Genomic DNA, 16851 nt, shown 5'->3' on the forward strand with positions numbered 1-16851 from the left:
TTCTGAAATATTGACCTCTTGTAACACACACAAGTGTCAAGAATGTAATAAAGAATCGGAATCTGAATACATCAAAATATTGTATTTCAAAAAAGTATATTACAAACATGTATTCATTGTTAAGCAAAATTATGGTCATACAAGATGTTTCACTGATCTTGGCTGATAAGCCATTTACATTCATGTCAGAAAAAAATGTAATAAGTTAATTGGGAAACATCAATCACATTATTCATGGGATTTAAATGTAATGAGTTCTATTTATCACTGGGCAGTAAAAGTGATGGGGTAGTAAGTGTTGGAGTTGAGAGACTTTCTAAACTTGAGGTATTCAAAATTCATTAAAAGAAAATTAGAATGGCCATTATATGTATATAATAATTGTTACAATGAATCTTTGTCACTTACTGTCACCGTATATTTTTCTGGAAACCGAATATCAGTGTATTCACACTAAATATCAGTTTTGAAAAATTTCATACAATTAATTGATGTTTCTGATATAATAAATTACACTAAAAATTGTACCTATAAGTACCTAATAACAACAATAAAATCTTAATAAAAACAAAGGTAAACGTTTAAATATGTTAAATTGTTAGATAATCCTGGTACAGGCCATCATAGAAGTGACCTGAATATCAGGTACTGTAGTCTGAGCATTTTGTTTAGTGATGTGTGTTGTAAATACACAATGTAGAGTGTAAACTGTGACTAAATAAATTCAACCAGATGTTCACAACATCTCACATAAAATAAAATCTGACACAAAATCACACGCTTGTCACAAGGCAAGAGTTTCTTACAAACACCTTTGAGGGAAACTTTCTCCTTACTTCATCAGCAAAGTAAAAAATCTTATCAATACTGAGTTGTACACCATTATTGTACAATAAAATTGAATATTGGAAATTGTTCAGAAAAAGTAAAATTTTCTAAACAGTAAAAGTAACAATATCTGAATACTGTATCACAATGTTAAATCACAGAAAGTAAAAGTCAAATATTCAACCATGAATAATACAACCAAACGGTACTAACACATACTATAGGACTGAGAGTATTAATGGCAGTTAAAGGCTCAAATACCTAACAGTTTAGTGGACTAGAATATTATATAATCAGGTTCCTTTGTATTTTTGGGTAACAGACCAATCCATAATCTACCATATCACCTGAAGTATGTTAACATTGTATTTCCAAATCAAAGGTTCCACTTTCAGGTTTAGCCAGTGACAAAGGTGCAGAGAAGAAAGCTCTGTAAATGCTATTCTACTGATAAGTCTGGAAACCTACTACATGTAAAGTACATTCCTATTGTCTCTTTGATAAAGATCCAGTTGGGAAATACGTTATTTTTAACATTATATACTTCTTCCCAATCATTTAACCGAGGTCAAATCACAGTGACCCATTATTATTGAGCTGGCAGTCTGCACGTAGCCTGTAAGTGAATATTTCAAGTTTCATAAAAAAAAAAAAAAACAACAACATCTGCAGCGTTTAAAAGCTTTTACCAAGTCACCACTATCCCGAAAATTTTAAATTTTTTGACTTTTGATCTCGAATTCCAGACCATCATGACCTAAATTTAGTGCACTGCAATATATAGCTTGGCTGGAGAGAACTTGTTTGTTACACTAAATAGAGGTAATCAAGAGATATTTACATTTGACATGATAAAGGACAATCTATATGAACTAAACAAAAAAAAAAACAGGATTATATTTAAAATTAAAAATCAATAACAAACACATTTAAGAAAATGCAACCCATTCCATGTAAATTTTAAATTAAAAAAAGTCAGAAAAGGAAAAACATGAAAGAAAATATAAAGGATTCAAATCAATTCCATCTCAGTACACAACAAACAACAATAAATCACCAACAATCAAAATGTCTTGTCAAAAACAAACAAGAAATATCTTTAAAAAAGATAAACGGCATAGTTTTAATGCTGGTGGTTATAGTGTAAAACTGCTGGTGAAGTAAATCAACGAACTAATGCGTTTCAGCACGGATAACAAAATTATATCAGTTTGAATCATTTTTGGTGATAATAAGACTGCATTTGAATCAGGAATATAATTTCATTAATGTGTCATTTGAAAAGATACATCCACTTATTCAGCTTGCATTTGTATTTTGCATTGACCGCTACATTGACCAATCACATACTTCATCTAGACCAGTAACGCCACCTGTCGCGTCATATCCGGGGCCAAAAGAATATTATACGGCTATGCCGATAAACGAGTCGAGGCCAAGAGGGCCTGTACTGCTCACCTGGCTATTTCACCAAATATGATGAAAACTTCTACAATCTGTATTTGAATTAAATAATAATAACTTTCCTAGTTAAGGATCTAAAATTGATTTAATCAGTATATTAAAAACCATTTCTTTGTTTTAAAGAAGTCGATTATATCAAATACAGTCAAATTGATATAAATTGAACCACTTTGCTCGGTTTCAGAGAAGAAGTCATTCATGTCAATATAGCTAAATTGATCCCTTTTGGCCCCATCCCTCAGGTCCCTGGGGGGTCAGCCCCATCATTTGTACTATATGAGTCCACACCCCATATGGATGCTTCTGACCAAATTCGGTAAAATTACGATCAGCTGTTATGAAGAAGTCAATTGCTGACGGACAGACAGACGACGGATGCCACAGTATGGCATAAGCTCACCTTGGTCCTTCAGACCAGGTGGGCTAACAATTACCCTGGATGTGTATAGTCTGCATACACAATGTGCAGTGGCTAATCATAAGTACAACACGCAAGAACGCTTGCCAAAACATTGTTCAATTACAATACTTCAAAATTTTGAAAATTGATGGAGATTGGACAAAAGATGAAGCTCTCCGTGCAAGAATTTGTTTACAGATTTTACTAAGTGCTCACACCTTTCATGATATATTTGCAATGGTGATCCCATTATATGGTCCCTAAATTTATATAGCATTGATTTAGATGTATAGCTACATAAAAGAGTATATCAACCAGCATCCTTATAAACAATATCAATAAATAAATACAATAAATAACCCAATTTGAAAATAAGTTATGCTGTATTAGAAATTTCAACCATAGAAATATACAATATATATATATACTGGTATCACTCAAAAAAATGGGAGGTACAACGCATGTGTATGATATCAATGAACAATACGTCTGATTGAAAATTATGTAAGGTTAAATTTAAAATGAGCTATTTTTAAAATGTCTGTTTGAGCTAGGATTTATCTTTATTTCAAAAAACAAAACAAGAAAATTGAAATATAAACAATTACTTTTGAGCTGCTTTATAAAAATGAGAAGGGACATAATGGGGATTGAGTTGTATTACACAACTCTCTAAAAATGAATTTATGCATATTAAAATATTTCTGTATTACATAAAATAAAGTTAATTTTTTACTGATTATTTAGGAAGTTACTTATTCTAGATACTAGTACAATTGTACAAAGTGTGAAGTCACAAGAACATTATGACTGGTCCCTAATATTTGTATAATGTACTCTGTATTCAGTGATAACCTTGTAATATCAAAATAAATCGGGATATCCCTTGATTTTTGTATCGAAATATAAAGAAACTACAGAAAATTAAATCATGTAGTTGCTACAAATGTACATGATTTCGTCAATTTCTATTTCTATATTAAGACCCAAAACCCAACACATTTTCTAAGATTGGAATGGGAGTAGTTAATTATTTCCTAAAATATGGCAAACATCAAGAATTTTTTCCACTGTGGCTGACACTGTCTGGAGAATGATGAGTGGAAGCCCCCCAGTGCAACATACTCGTATATCGCAGTAAAAAATATTCCGCAAACAGATTGCCAATATACCAAATGGGTGCATATTCCATTGTTATAAGGCCCATAATGTTCCACTGAAACAGTGTGTAATCCCAGGGACATGCTCCAAACTGAGAGAGGATATAACCCACACTGAACTCCCAGACATATGTCCCAATTGTGTACACCAGGCCTCGCACCAGCAACGGCACCTTCCCGTTCATCTGTGAGTACATTTGCTCGAAAACTATGCCAAATGACCCGTAGATAAAGAAACACCACACACTGGTGTTGCCGGGTAATTTCCAGTTGACATTCACTATAAACTCCCATAAGGCTGTAAAAATAATTTCTACAGAGAAGCCATGTATTCCATAACAGTAGAACCGCTTCATGGTAGACAGCGGGACTGTGCTTCCAACTTCAGATGTCATAGTTCTGGAAAAGAAAATATCACAGATTACTGTATGGTAAGTAGTAATATCATACATAATGCTGTAAGCCCGAGGGTTTATCAAACACAAAGTTGTATGCCTGAAGGTTTATCCTACACTACGCTGTAAGTTCAGTTGCAAAATGTAGTTTATTTTGTACAATGCTGTATCCCTGAGGATTTATCAAATGCAATTTTGTATGCCTGAAGGTTTATCCTACACAATGCTGTATGCCTGAAGGTTTATCCTACACAATGCTGTAATCCTGAATGTTTATCCTACACAATAAGCCTGAGGGTTTACCCTACACAATAAGTTTGAGGCTTTATCCTACACAATAACCCTGAGGGTTTACATTACATAATAAGCCTGAGGGTTTTGCCCTACACAATAAGCCTGAGGGAGTATCCTACACAATAAGCCAGAGGGTTTATCCTACACAATAAGTCTGAGCGTTTATCCTAACAATAATCCTGAGGGTTTGTCTTAAACAATAAGCCTGAGGGTTTATCCTAAACAATAAGCCTGAGGGTTTGTCCTACACAATAAGCATGAGGGAGTATACTACACAATAAGCCAGAGGGTTTATCCTACACAATAAGTCTGAGGGTTTATCCTAACAATAATCCTGAGGGTTTGTCTTAAACAATAAGCCTGAGGGTTTATCCTAAACAATAAGCCTGAGGGTTTGTCCTACACAATAAGCCTGAGGGTTTATCCTACACAATAAGCCTGATGGTTTATCCTACACAATAAGCCTGAGGGTTTGTCCTACACAATAAGCATGAGGGAGTATACTACACAATAAGTCTGAGGGATTGTCCTAAATAATAAATTTGAGGGTTTAACCTACACAATAAGTCTGAGGGTTTATCCTACACAATAAGCCAGAGGGTTTATCCTACACAATAAGTCTGAGGGATTGTCCTAAATAATAAATTTGAGGGTTTAACCTACACAATAAGTCTGAGGGTTTATCCTACACAATAAGCCTGAGGGTTTATCCTACACAATAAGCCTGAGGGTTTATCCTACACAATAAGCCTGATGGTTTATCCTACACAATAAGCCTAAGGGAGTATCCTACACAATAAGCCCGAGGGTTTATCCTACACAATAAATCTGTGGGTTTATCCTTCACAATAAGCCTGGGGGTTTATCCTACACAATAAGCCTGAGGGTTTAACCTACACAATAAGTCTGAGGGTTTATCCTTCACAATTAGTTTGAGACTTAATCCTACACAATTAGTTTGAGACTTTATCCTAAACAATAAGCCTGAGGGTTTGTCCTACACAATAAGCATGAGGGAGTATACTACACAATAAGCCAGAGGGTTTATCCTACACAATAAGTCTGAGGGTTTATCCTAAACAATAAGCCTGAGGGTTTGTCCTAAACAATAAGCCTGATGGTTTGTCCTACACAATAAATCTGAGGGTTTAACCTACACAATAAGTCTGAGGGTTTATCCTAAACAATAAGCCTGAGGGTTTGTCCTAAACAATAAGCCTGATGGTTTATCCTACACAATAAGCCTGAGGGTTTAACCTACACAATAAGTCTGAGGGTTTATCCTTCACAATTAGTTTGAGACTTTATCCTACACAATAAGCCTTAGAGTTTATCCTACACAATAAGTCTGAGGGTTTATCCTAACAATAATCCTGAGGGTTTGTCTTAAACAATAAGCATGAGGGTTTATCCTACACAATAAGTCTGAGGGTTTATCCTAAACAATAAGCCTGAGGGTTTGTCCTACACAATAAGCATGAGGGAGTATCCTACACAATAAGCCAGAGGGTTTATCCTACACAATAAATCTGTGGGTTTATCCTTCACAATAAGCCTGGGGTTTATCCTACACAATAAGCCTGAGGGTTTAACCTACACAATAAGTCTGAGGGTTTATCCTTCACAATTAGTTTGAGACTTTATCCTACACAATAAGCCTTAGAGTTTATCCTACACAATAAGCCTGAGGGTTTATCCTACACAATAAGCCTAAGGGAGTATCCTACACAATAAGCCTGAGCGTTTGTCCTACATAATAAGTCTGAGGGTTTATCCTAACAATAATCCTGAGGGTTTATCCTTCACAATAAGCTTAATGGTTTATCTTACACAATAAGCCTGAGGGTTTATCCTACACAATAAGCTTGAGGGTTTATCCTACACAATAAGTCTGAGGGTTTATCCTACACAATAAGTCTGAGGGTTTATCCTACACAATAAGTCTGAGGGTTTATCCTACACAATAAGTCTGAGGGTTTATCCTACACAATAAGCCTGAGGCTTTATCCTACACAACCTTGTAAGCCTGATATATGGCATATCACTGTGAATCTGACAGTTTATTAAATTCTTCTACACAATGCTGCAAGCCTGAGTGTTTTTGGTTGATCATAAATCTCAACAATTCTCATACATTTGAAGGTTATTTGACATGTTGCAAAAATAATCCACTTCCTTTGTTAAATTTAAAATGTATGATCAAATCAGATGTGCCGACACATATTAACATTTATTGAAAATAAATACCATAGACACAAGAATAGCATGCAACAGATAGAAAGTCTGAGAAAGGATCCCAAATGAATACAAGGAAAGACAGGTTAGGTAAGCATTTCGTTTTACACCATGAACACCATGTTAAAAAGAAATTTAAAACATAATCTGGAGCGTCAGAAATCACTGTTTTCCTGAATTAATAAAAAACCACGAAATTCGTAAAAAACAGAAACTGTTTAAACAAAGGTTCTTTTGATAAGCAGAGGAGGTACTATTTCAATAAAATATACTAAAATCCAAAATTTTGATGTTTATATAAATGTACGAGACATTCAATTGTTATATATACAAATAAATCTTGCAAAATCAAGATTGTCTCGACATTCCCAGGGAGTTTTCATGATTAGGCTAGGGAGAATTTCCCTTTAGCCTTAGCGGAAGGAAGCTTCCTTGGAGAGCGATAGGACACAATTGCTAGGCCTAGTTCACAAGTCCCTGTGGCCTTGTTTGAAGACCAGGGTGGGCAGAGTATCTCCTGCAGTGTAGCTACTGTTGTAGTGGAAAAGCGTTTGACACTTTGACTGAAAAGAAGTCAAATATGACAAATGCTTTTTCGCTACAACAGTATACATTGTAGCTACTGTCAGTAAGTGTGATCTCCTGTCTATTCTTCTGAGTACTACAGAGCCATCAATGCCAAGCGTGAAAAAAAAAATATGATTTTGATTTATGAAAAAAATTGAAATGACTTCAAGTTGTACAAGAACGGACTCTGATGGTACATTTGAAGGTATCAACAATGTCGACAGAGAGGAGATTCCTTCAGGAACGTGCATACGGGGATTGGAGACTCCACCAGTTTGGAGACCTAGGTAGTGTGCGCTTTGGTATTTGTGCCGGGGGCCGCGGTGGCCGAGTGGTTAAGGTGTACCGACACTTTATCACTAGCCCTCCACCACTGGGTTGCGAGTTCGAAACCTACGTGGGGCAGTTGCCAGGTACTGACCGTAAGCCGGTTGTTTTTCTCCGGGTACTCCGGCTTTCCTCCACCTCCAAAACCTGGCACGTCCTTAAATGACCCTGGCTATTAATTTAATAGGACGTTAAACAAAAACAAACAAACCAAATATTTGTGCCTAGCGGTGAAGGCACGACTACCACTGTAACACTAACTACTATATAACAGTACGTAGACTTCAGGTAAAATTGGATATATTTGATCACAGGTCTGGTATTAGATGTAAAATTTTAACTTTTTCAAAATCATTTCCTATCTAACTTGATGATCAAGCTATGCAAAATGTATTCTGCATTTAATTGATTCGAATATGAAAAAAAATGTATAAATACTTTTGGAGAAAACTTGCTAAAAATAAACTTTATTTGATGCAAAATTTTGATATTTTCATAACAAAAAAATGTTTCAAAAACTGAATCAGTGCAGAGACCTATATAAATTTAGTATATAGGGGTCTGATCAGTGCCAGTGTTGAATTTATTCGGCATTTTACTGATTGGACGAGTATTTTTAGAGATTGGTTCACAATAAGGTTGTATATTCTGAGAACCTTAGAACAAACACCATAGCTGTTTTTATCACTCATAAAATATGACTGTTGGTAAAAAAATATGATGTCAAACATATAAATAAATTTCTAATTTACTGAAGATTTGATCTTTTAAATGTTGTTCAAAACAGGTAGTATCAAGTTTAACAATATACTATCATATTTGTAACAATATAAACATATGATAAAAAGAGGGAAAAACTCATTTAAACGACATGTTCACGTACTAATTTGTGTTGCTTCGCCATGTGGAATGAGATCGGCAGAGGCACAGTATAAATAGGGGGAGCTAACTCGTGTCGTCTCCCTACCCGTTACTAACAGAGACACCAGTTATCCCTCTCCGTACGTGCGTCCCCGATTCCATCGAGTTACATTTCTGGGATAGAGTGATCATGAGCGCATACTTTTGTAGCAGTTTCTAGACGTTTGGAGGTGTCGTAAGACAACTTATCTGTTGCACACATCCTCAACGCATTGCTATGGTGCGAATATAGCAACTGTTGTGTTTAAGTAGAAAAATGTGTCATGCTTTTCTGCTACAACAACTGTATGTACTGTTTCTCTCGTATATAGCAGACACGTTAGACATGCAAATAACGGAATTCACAGTGCTTATAAATTATTATGTTTGGTCTTACCAGTGAGCTCCTTATGACTTGGGTGACTGAAAATAAAGATCTTGTTTTAGGGTAGTGATTCTATACAGAATGTTAAAATAACGCTTAATGTACTACCTACATTGTTCGATAGTATAAAGCGTTTTGAAGTAGCAGATCATATCGTTAATCTATCAACCGCTACAGGAGCTAAATACTATGTAGTTCAAGACATCGTTTATCGACTATATTGTCCTAATTTCGATGTTAACAATTAAATCCGATGTATTTATAAGATTGTTAATAAGAAATTGAAAGCTTTAACTATAAAGATGTATTTCTGTGCCAGTTGATAGGATTGAGATGGAGAATATACCGGAATTTGTAAAGTCGTCTGCTCCTGTCAGATATAGAGGATATTGAATGATTTCCCGTTTAATATAGAGAATACATGCATGGTCAGTGTCTTAAAATTTGCTGTAGGTCCCTGCTGTAGGACCTATTTTGGCGAGGGTAAAGAAAGAAAAAAAGTGGCGAGCCTTGGCGAGCCACTGTTGTCTTTCTGTCCCGAGCCAAAAATACTGACCATGTATTCTATTTATCCTGCAACAATAAAAAAAATCATTTCGGAGTGAAACGGTGTCAAAAATGACAGAAATATGTTCGCCTTTTAAACGTTGTTTCACTTTGAAGTTGGTTAGTCGAATTGACGTACGTGCTAAGATTCCAAAATACAGCTGTTTTCCGTCACTGCCGTATACAGCACAAATATATATACGGTGGGTGTATTCCGACAATGTGGTGTGGCAGTTGCACGATAAAACATATTTCACTCGTATGACAGAATATCGATATTTTGCGAAGCACGAGTGAAAAATATCGAAATATTCTGTCATACGAGTGAAATATATGTTACATTTAACGGGAAACCATTCAATTTTCTATTTATTGCATTTCATATACTTAAAAACAAAATTGAAAACATCGAAAAATTGATAGTGTCAAAAAGTTATCGGATAATCTGTGCATGAAAAGCTAACGTCAAGTGAGTATTTTGTCAAAAACTATTGTCAGAATATTTCAGAAATACAGCCAACTAACCGATTTATCTATCTCCACTTCGACTGGATAAATCAGCAAATTTCAATGTGGTGAATACAAAGGTTAGCTCTGATTGATCAAAAACGGAAAACTTTCACTGCAAAATCTTATATTTCTACTGCAAAACATATACAATTGTAGATCTACATATGTATTTTCACTGCAAAATCTGCTCATAGCTGCAGTGAAAATATGTTTTATTAGTTTGACGAATTTCTATATTTCACTGGCAAAAATGCAATAGAATATATTATTATGCATCCGGAAAGTACGCATGAACCACACCAAGAACCACCTGATCTGATTGGCTTGTCCGTGAGTGTTGCTAGTTCCGTTTCCGGTACTTGTGAACACCGTCGCGGTCGCCGCGAGAGTTTAATTGCAAGTCAGCACAGTTTTCATTGATGTACGGGTTTGTTTTTCTTGCGTTATTTACGTTTAACTTATTTATTAAACAGGTTTACCGATATTTTGAAGTTTGAAGTGATCGTGTTCGGTGTCGGCGGCGACTGTCCTTGCGTTTCTCTAATCAATCGGTGCTTTAGAAGCCAATAAAACTTTCAAAATATTTCTAGTATTTCGTAATTCTATAATCTTTCCAAAAATAAGGAGTTCTTGATTGATCATTTAGAAAATGACATAAAATGGCATATAGCTAAATGTCTAGAATTGAGATGGTAATAAGATAACAATTATTTCAAAGGTTCGTGCGCAATGTCGCTTCTTTGTTACTCAGTGAATAACATCATTTCCCTCATTTTGACATTGAGTTGTAAGCACTTGTTGTTTCAGAACTACACTATAATATACATATTGTATCTGAATTTTGAGTATGAATGACTTGAAAACGGATTATGAATTATATCAAAACAAATTATCTCCTATATCAAAACCGTTTACCAAATGTATCACTTAAAACCAGATATCTATATACTAACTTCGTATTCTACACCTACATGTAAGTAAGTGAATAGGAAACCATTAGAATGCTGTTTATAAGAATTCCTGTGAAATTTAATCATCAAATATTCGTGATTTCGACCATTTGATAATGCTATCGCTACAGGCAGACCTCTCTAGTCACCAGATTATATTGTGCCCGGTCAATTCTGATGACCATTTTGAACTCATTGTATTCCCGGCAAATAGACTGGTAAGGTTCAAATCTGTTTGGAGAAACTGCTGATGTTCATTTATCAATTGACTCCTAAACAAAGGCCTTGACCACGAAGATCTGAAGTCTTGGTGACTCCTAAACAAAGGCCTTGACCACGAAGATCTGAAGTCTTGGTGACTCCTAAACAAAGGCCTTGACCACGAAGATCTGAAGTCTTGGTGACTCCTAAACAAAGGCCTTGACCACGAAGATCTGAAGTCTTGGTGACTCCTAAACAAAGGCCTTGACCACGAAGATCTGAAGTCTTGGAGCTTCGAAACAGTAAGCCATTACCAAGAAGCTGTACTCAACTTAAGAAGTTTGTGATGAAGGTGCACAACACGGATTAACAATATACCGTTATTGTATGGGTGTGAGGGAAATGAAACTTTTATTGTCCAATCAAAATGAACGAAGAAAATAAAAACAAAACAAAAACACGAAAATTCGAATGACGGTTAAATAGCTCATTCCGGGTAAATAACACTTTATTGGCGGTTAAATAGCTCATTCCGGGTAAATAACACTTTATTGACGGTTAATAACATTATCAGAGGATGTGTTTCCAATAGCACTTATATTGTCTACTTTTCATATAGTGTAAAATGAGGAAAGGTGTGATAATATTATTCAACAATCACGGCAGGTACAATTGATCATGATGCACCATTTCGAATCCATTATCATTGTTCAACATATCGTGCAGAAACATTATCATGTTGGAAAAATACAATCAATCCATTATACACGATATTATATGGACCCACAATAACATAATTCCTTCAATAAACTATAGTACGATTAAGTGTGTGTACATTCTATAGTATAATAAAGTGTGTACATTCTATAGTACGATTAAGTGTGTGTATATTCTATAGTACGATTAAGTGTGTGTATATTCTATAGTACCATTAAGTGTGTATACATTCTATAGTATAATAAAGTGTGTACATTCTATAGTACGATTAAGTGTGTGTATATTCTATAGTACCATTAAGTGTGTGTATATTCTAAAGTACCATTAAGTGTGTACATTCTATAGTACGATTAAGTGTGTGTACATTCTATAGTATAATAAAGTGTGTACATTCTATAGTACGATTAAGTGTGTGTATATTCTATAGTACCATTAAGTGTGTGTATATTCTATAGTACCATTAAGTGTGTACATTCTATAGTACCATTAAGTGTGTGTACATTCTATAGTACCATTAAGTGTGTATACATTCTATAGTACCATTAAGTGTGTACATTCTATAGTACCATTAAGTGTGTATACATTCTATAGTACCATTAAGTGTGTACATTCTATAGTACCATTAAGTGTGTGTATATTCTATAGTACCATTAAGTGTGCGTACATTCTATAGTACGATTAAGTGTGTGTACATTCTATAGTATAATTAAGTGTGTGTACATTCTATAGTACGATTAAGTGTGTGCATATTCTATAGTACCATTAAGTGTGTACATTCTATAGTACCATTAAGTGTGTGTACATTCTATAGTACCATTTAGTGTGTGTACATTCTATAGTACCATTAAGTGTGCGTACATTCTATAGTACAATTAAGTGTGTACATTCTATAGTATAATTAAATGTGTGTACATTCTATAGTACGATTAAGTGTGCGTACATTCTATAGTACCATTAAGTGTGTGTACATTCTATAGTACCATTAAGTGTGTGTACATTCTATAGTACCATTAAGTGTGTGTACATTCTATAGTACGGTTAAGTGTGTGTACATTCTATAGTATAATTAAGTGTGTGTACATTCTATAGTACGATTAAGTGTGAGTACATTCTATAGTATAATTAAGTGTGCGTACATTCTATAGTACGATTAAGTGTGTGTACATTCTATAGTACCATTAAGTGTGTGTACATTCTATAGTACGATTAAGTGTGTGTACATTCTATAGTATAATTAAGTGTGTGTACATTCTATAGTACCATTAAGTGTGTGTACATTCTATAGTACGATTTAGTGTGTGTACATTCTATAGTACCATTAAGTGTGTGTATATTGTATAGTACCATTAAGTGTGCGTACATTCTATAGTACCATTAAGTGTGTGTACATTCTATAGTACGATTAAGTGTGTACATTCTATAGTATCATTAAGTGTGTGTACATTCTATAGTACCATTAAGTACATTCTATAGTACATAGTGTACATTCTATAGTACCATTAAGTGTGTGTACATTCTATAGTACCATTAAGTGTGCGTACATTCTATAGTACCATTAAGTGTGCGTACATTCTATAGTACCATTAAGTGTGTGTACATTCTATAGTACCATTAAATGTGTGTACATTCTATAGTACCATTAAGTGTGTGTACATTCTATAGTACCATTAAGTGTGCGTACATTCTATAGTACGATTAAGTGTGAGTACATTCTATAGTACGATTAAGTGTGTGTATATTCTATAGTACGATTAAGTGTGAGTACATTCTATAGTACGATTAAGTGTGTGTACATTCTATAGTACAATTAAGTGTGTGTACATTCTATAGTACAATTAAGTGTGTGTACATTCTATAGTACGATTAAGTGTGTGTACATTCTAAAGTACAATTAAGTGTGTACATTCTATAGTACGATTAAGTGTGTGTACATTCTATAGTACGATTAAGTGTGTGTACATTCTATAGTACCATTAAGTGTGTACATTCTATAGTACGATTAAGTGTGTACATTCCATAGTACGATTAAGTGTGTGTACATTCTATAGTACAATTAAGTGTGTACATTCTATAGTACGATTAAGTGTGTGTACATTCTATAGTACGATTAAGTGTGTACATTCTATAGTACCATTAAGTGTGTGTACATTCTATAGTACGATTAAGTGTGTGTACATTCTATAGTACCATTAAGTGTGTGTACATTCTATAGTACCATTAAGTGTGTGTACATTCTATAGTACGATTAAGTGTGTACATTCTATAGTACGATTAAGTGTGTGTACATTCTAAAGTACAATTAAGTGTGTATATTCTATAGTACGATTAAGTGTGTGTACATTCTATAGTACGATTAAGTGTGTGTACATTCTATAGTACCATTAAGTGTGTACATTCTATAGTACGATTAAGTGTGCACATTCTATAGTACGATTAAGTGTGTGTACATTCTATAGTACAATTAAGTGTGTACATTCTATAGTACGATTAAGTGTGTGTACATTCTATAGTACGATTAAGTGTGTACATTCTATAGTACCATTAAGTGTGTGTACATTCTATAGTACGATTAAGTGTGTGTACATTATATAGTACCATTAAGTGTGTGTACATTCTATAGTACCATTAAGTGTGTACATTCTATAGTACGATTAAGTGTGTGTAGATTCTATAGTACAATTAAGTGTGTGTACATTCTATAGTACCATTAAGTGTGTGTACATTCTATAGTACCATTAAGTGTGTACATTCTATAGTACGATTAAGTGTGTGTACATTCTATAGTACCATTAAGTGTGTGTACATTCTATAGTACCATTAAGTGTGTGTACATTCTATAGCATAATAAAGTGTGTGTACATTCTATAGTACAATTAAGTGTGTGTACATTCTATAGCATAATAAAGTGTTTGTACATTCTATAGTACAATTAAGTGTGTGTACATTCTATAGTACGATTAAGTGTGTGTACATTCTATAGTACCATTAAGTGTGTGTACATTCTATAGTACAATTCAGTGTGTGTACATTCTATAGTACAATTAAGTGTGCGTACATTCTATAGTACCATTAAGTGTGTGTACATTCTATAGTACCATTAAGTGTGCGTACATTCTATAGTACCATTAAGTGTGTGTACATTCTATAGTACCATTAAGTGTGTACATTCTATAGTACCATTAAGTGTGCGTACATTCTATAGTACCATTAAGTGTGTACATTCTATAGTACAATTAGGTGTGTGTATATTCTATAGTACAATTAAGTGTGTGCATATTCTATAGTACCATTAAGTGTGTGTACATTCTATAGTACCATTAAGTGTGTGTACATTCTATAGTACCATTAAGTGTGTGTACTTTCTATAGTACCATTAAGTGTGTGTACATTCTATAGTACCATTAAGTGTGTGTACATTCTATAGTACCATTAAGTGTGTGTACATTCTATAGTACCATTAAGTGTGCGTACATTCTATAGTATAATTAAGTGTGTGTACATTCTGTAGTACGATTAAGTGTGTGTACATTCTATAGTACCATTAAGTGTGTGTACATTCTATAGTATAATTAAGTGTGTGTACATTCTATAGTACGATTAAGTGTGTGTACATTCTATACTATAATTAAGTGTGTGTACATTATATAGTACGATTAAGTGTGTGTACATTATATAGTACCATTAAGTGTGTGTACATTCTATAGTACTATTAAGTGTGCGTACAATCTATAGTACCATTAAGTGTGTACATTCTATAGTACGATTAAGTGTGCGTACAATCTATAGTACCATTAAGTGTGCGTATATTCTATAGTACCATTAAGTGTGTACATTCTATAGTACGATTAAGTGTGCGTACAATCTATAGTACCATTAAGTGTGCGTACAATCTATAGTACCATTAAGTGTGTGTACATTCCATAGTACGATTAAGTGTGTGTACATTCTATAGTATAATTAAGTGTGTGTACATTCTTTAGTACAATTAAGTGTGTGTACATTCTATAGTATAATTAAGTGTGTGTACATTCTATAGTACAACTAAGTGTGTGTACATTCTATAGTACGATTAAGTGTGTGTACATTCTATAGTACCATTAAGTGTGTGTACATTCTATAGTGCCATTAAGTGTATGTACACACAGTAGGCCCACATTATCAATTAAACTTGCAAATTTATCACACGACAAAGATGAAGACTATGCTAAGATTGTAAACTTTTAAAACTTGTAATGTGCCCAGAAAAATGAGAATAAGTCGCAAAAATGCCGTAATCAAAATGGTCATAAAATGTACGTATTGATAGGATAATGCAAATCTGTTAAGTAGGAGAAATCTTGCATTGCAATACCTCATATCGTTTATAAGGTGTATCATCTATCTCTTTCTTCCTAAAGGACATTACTTTTAGCTTCTATGTTTAAACGTTTGCGTACCATCCACCTAAAGGACATTCTCCATATCTTCTATATAAAACGTACCATCCACCTAAAGGATATTCCCTATGTCGACTCTTTAAAACGGACTATCCACCTTAAGGACATAACCTATATCGACTATATAAAACGTACCACCTAAAGAACATTCTCCAGATCTTTATATAAAACGTACCATCCACCTAAAGGACATTCTCCATATCTATATATATAGGTCTCTGATAAAACGTACTATCAACCTAAAGGACATCCCCTTTATCTTCTATATAAAACGTACCACCCACCAAAAGGACAATCCCTATATCTTCCATTCTCTTATTCAATTTACCAACATACAGAGTGTATCATCCGCCTATAAAGGCTATCTATCCTCTTGCACTATACATTCAGCCAAAAATGGTATCGATTCGTTGATCATGGATTTTCTCGAAAGTATTGATATCATTCCTGATGGTTTCGGATAAAGTAAAACGATTGAATATTTGGAATATTTGAATTCGATTAATGAATATTAGGTGGTGCCCGTCAAAACGGTG

The sequence above is a fragment of the Pecten maximus genome, chromosome 3 (assembly GCF_902652985.1).
Source record: "Pecten maximus chromosome 3, xPecMax1.1, whole genome shotgun sequence".
NCBI lineage: Eukaryota > Metazoa > Mollusca > Bivalvia > Pectinida > Pectinidae > Pecten > Pecten maximus.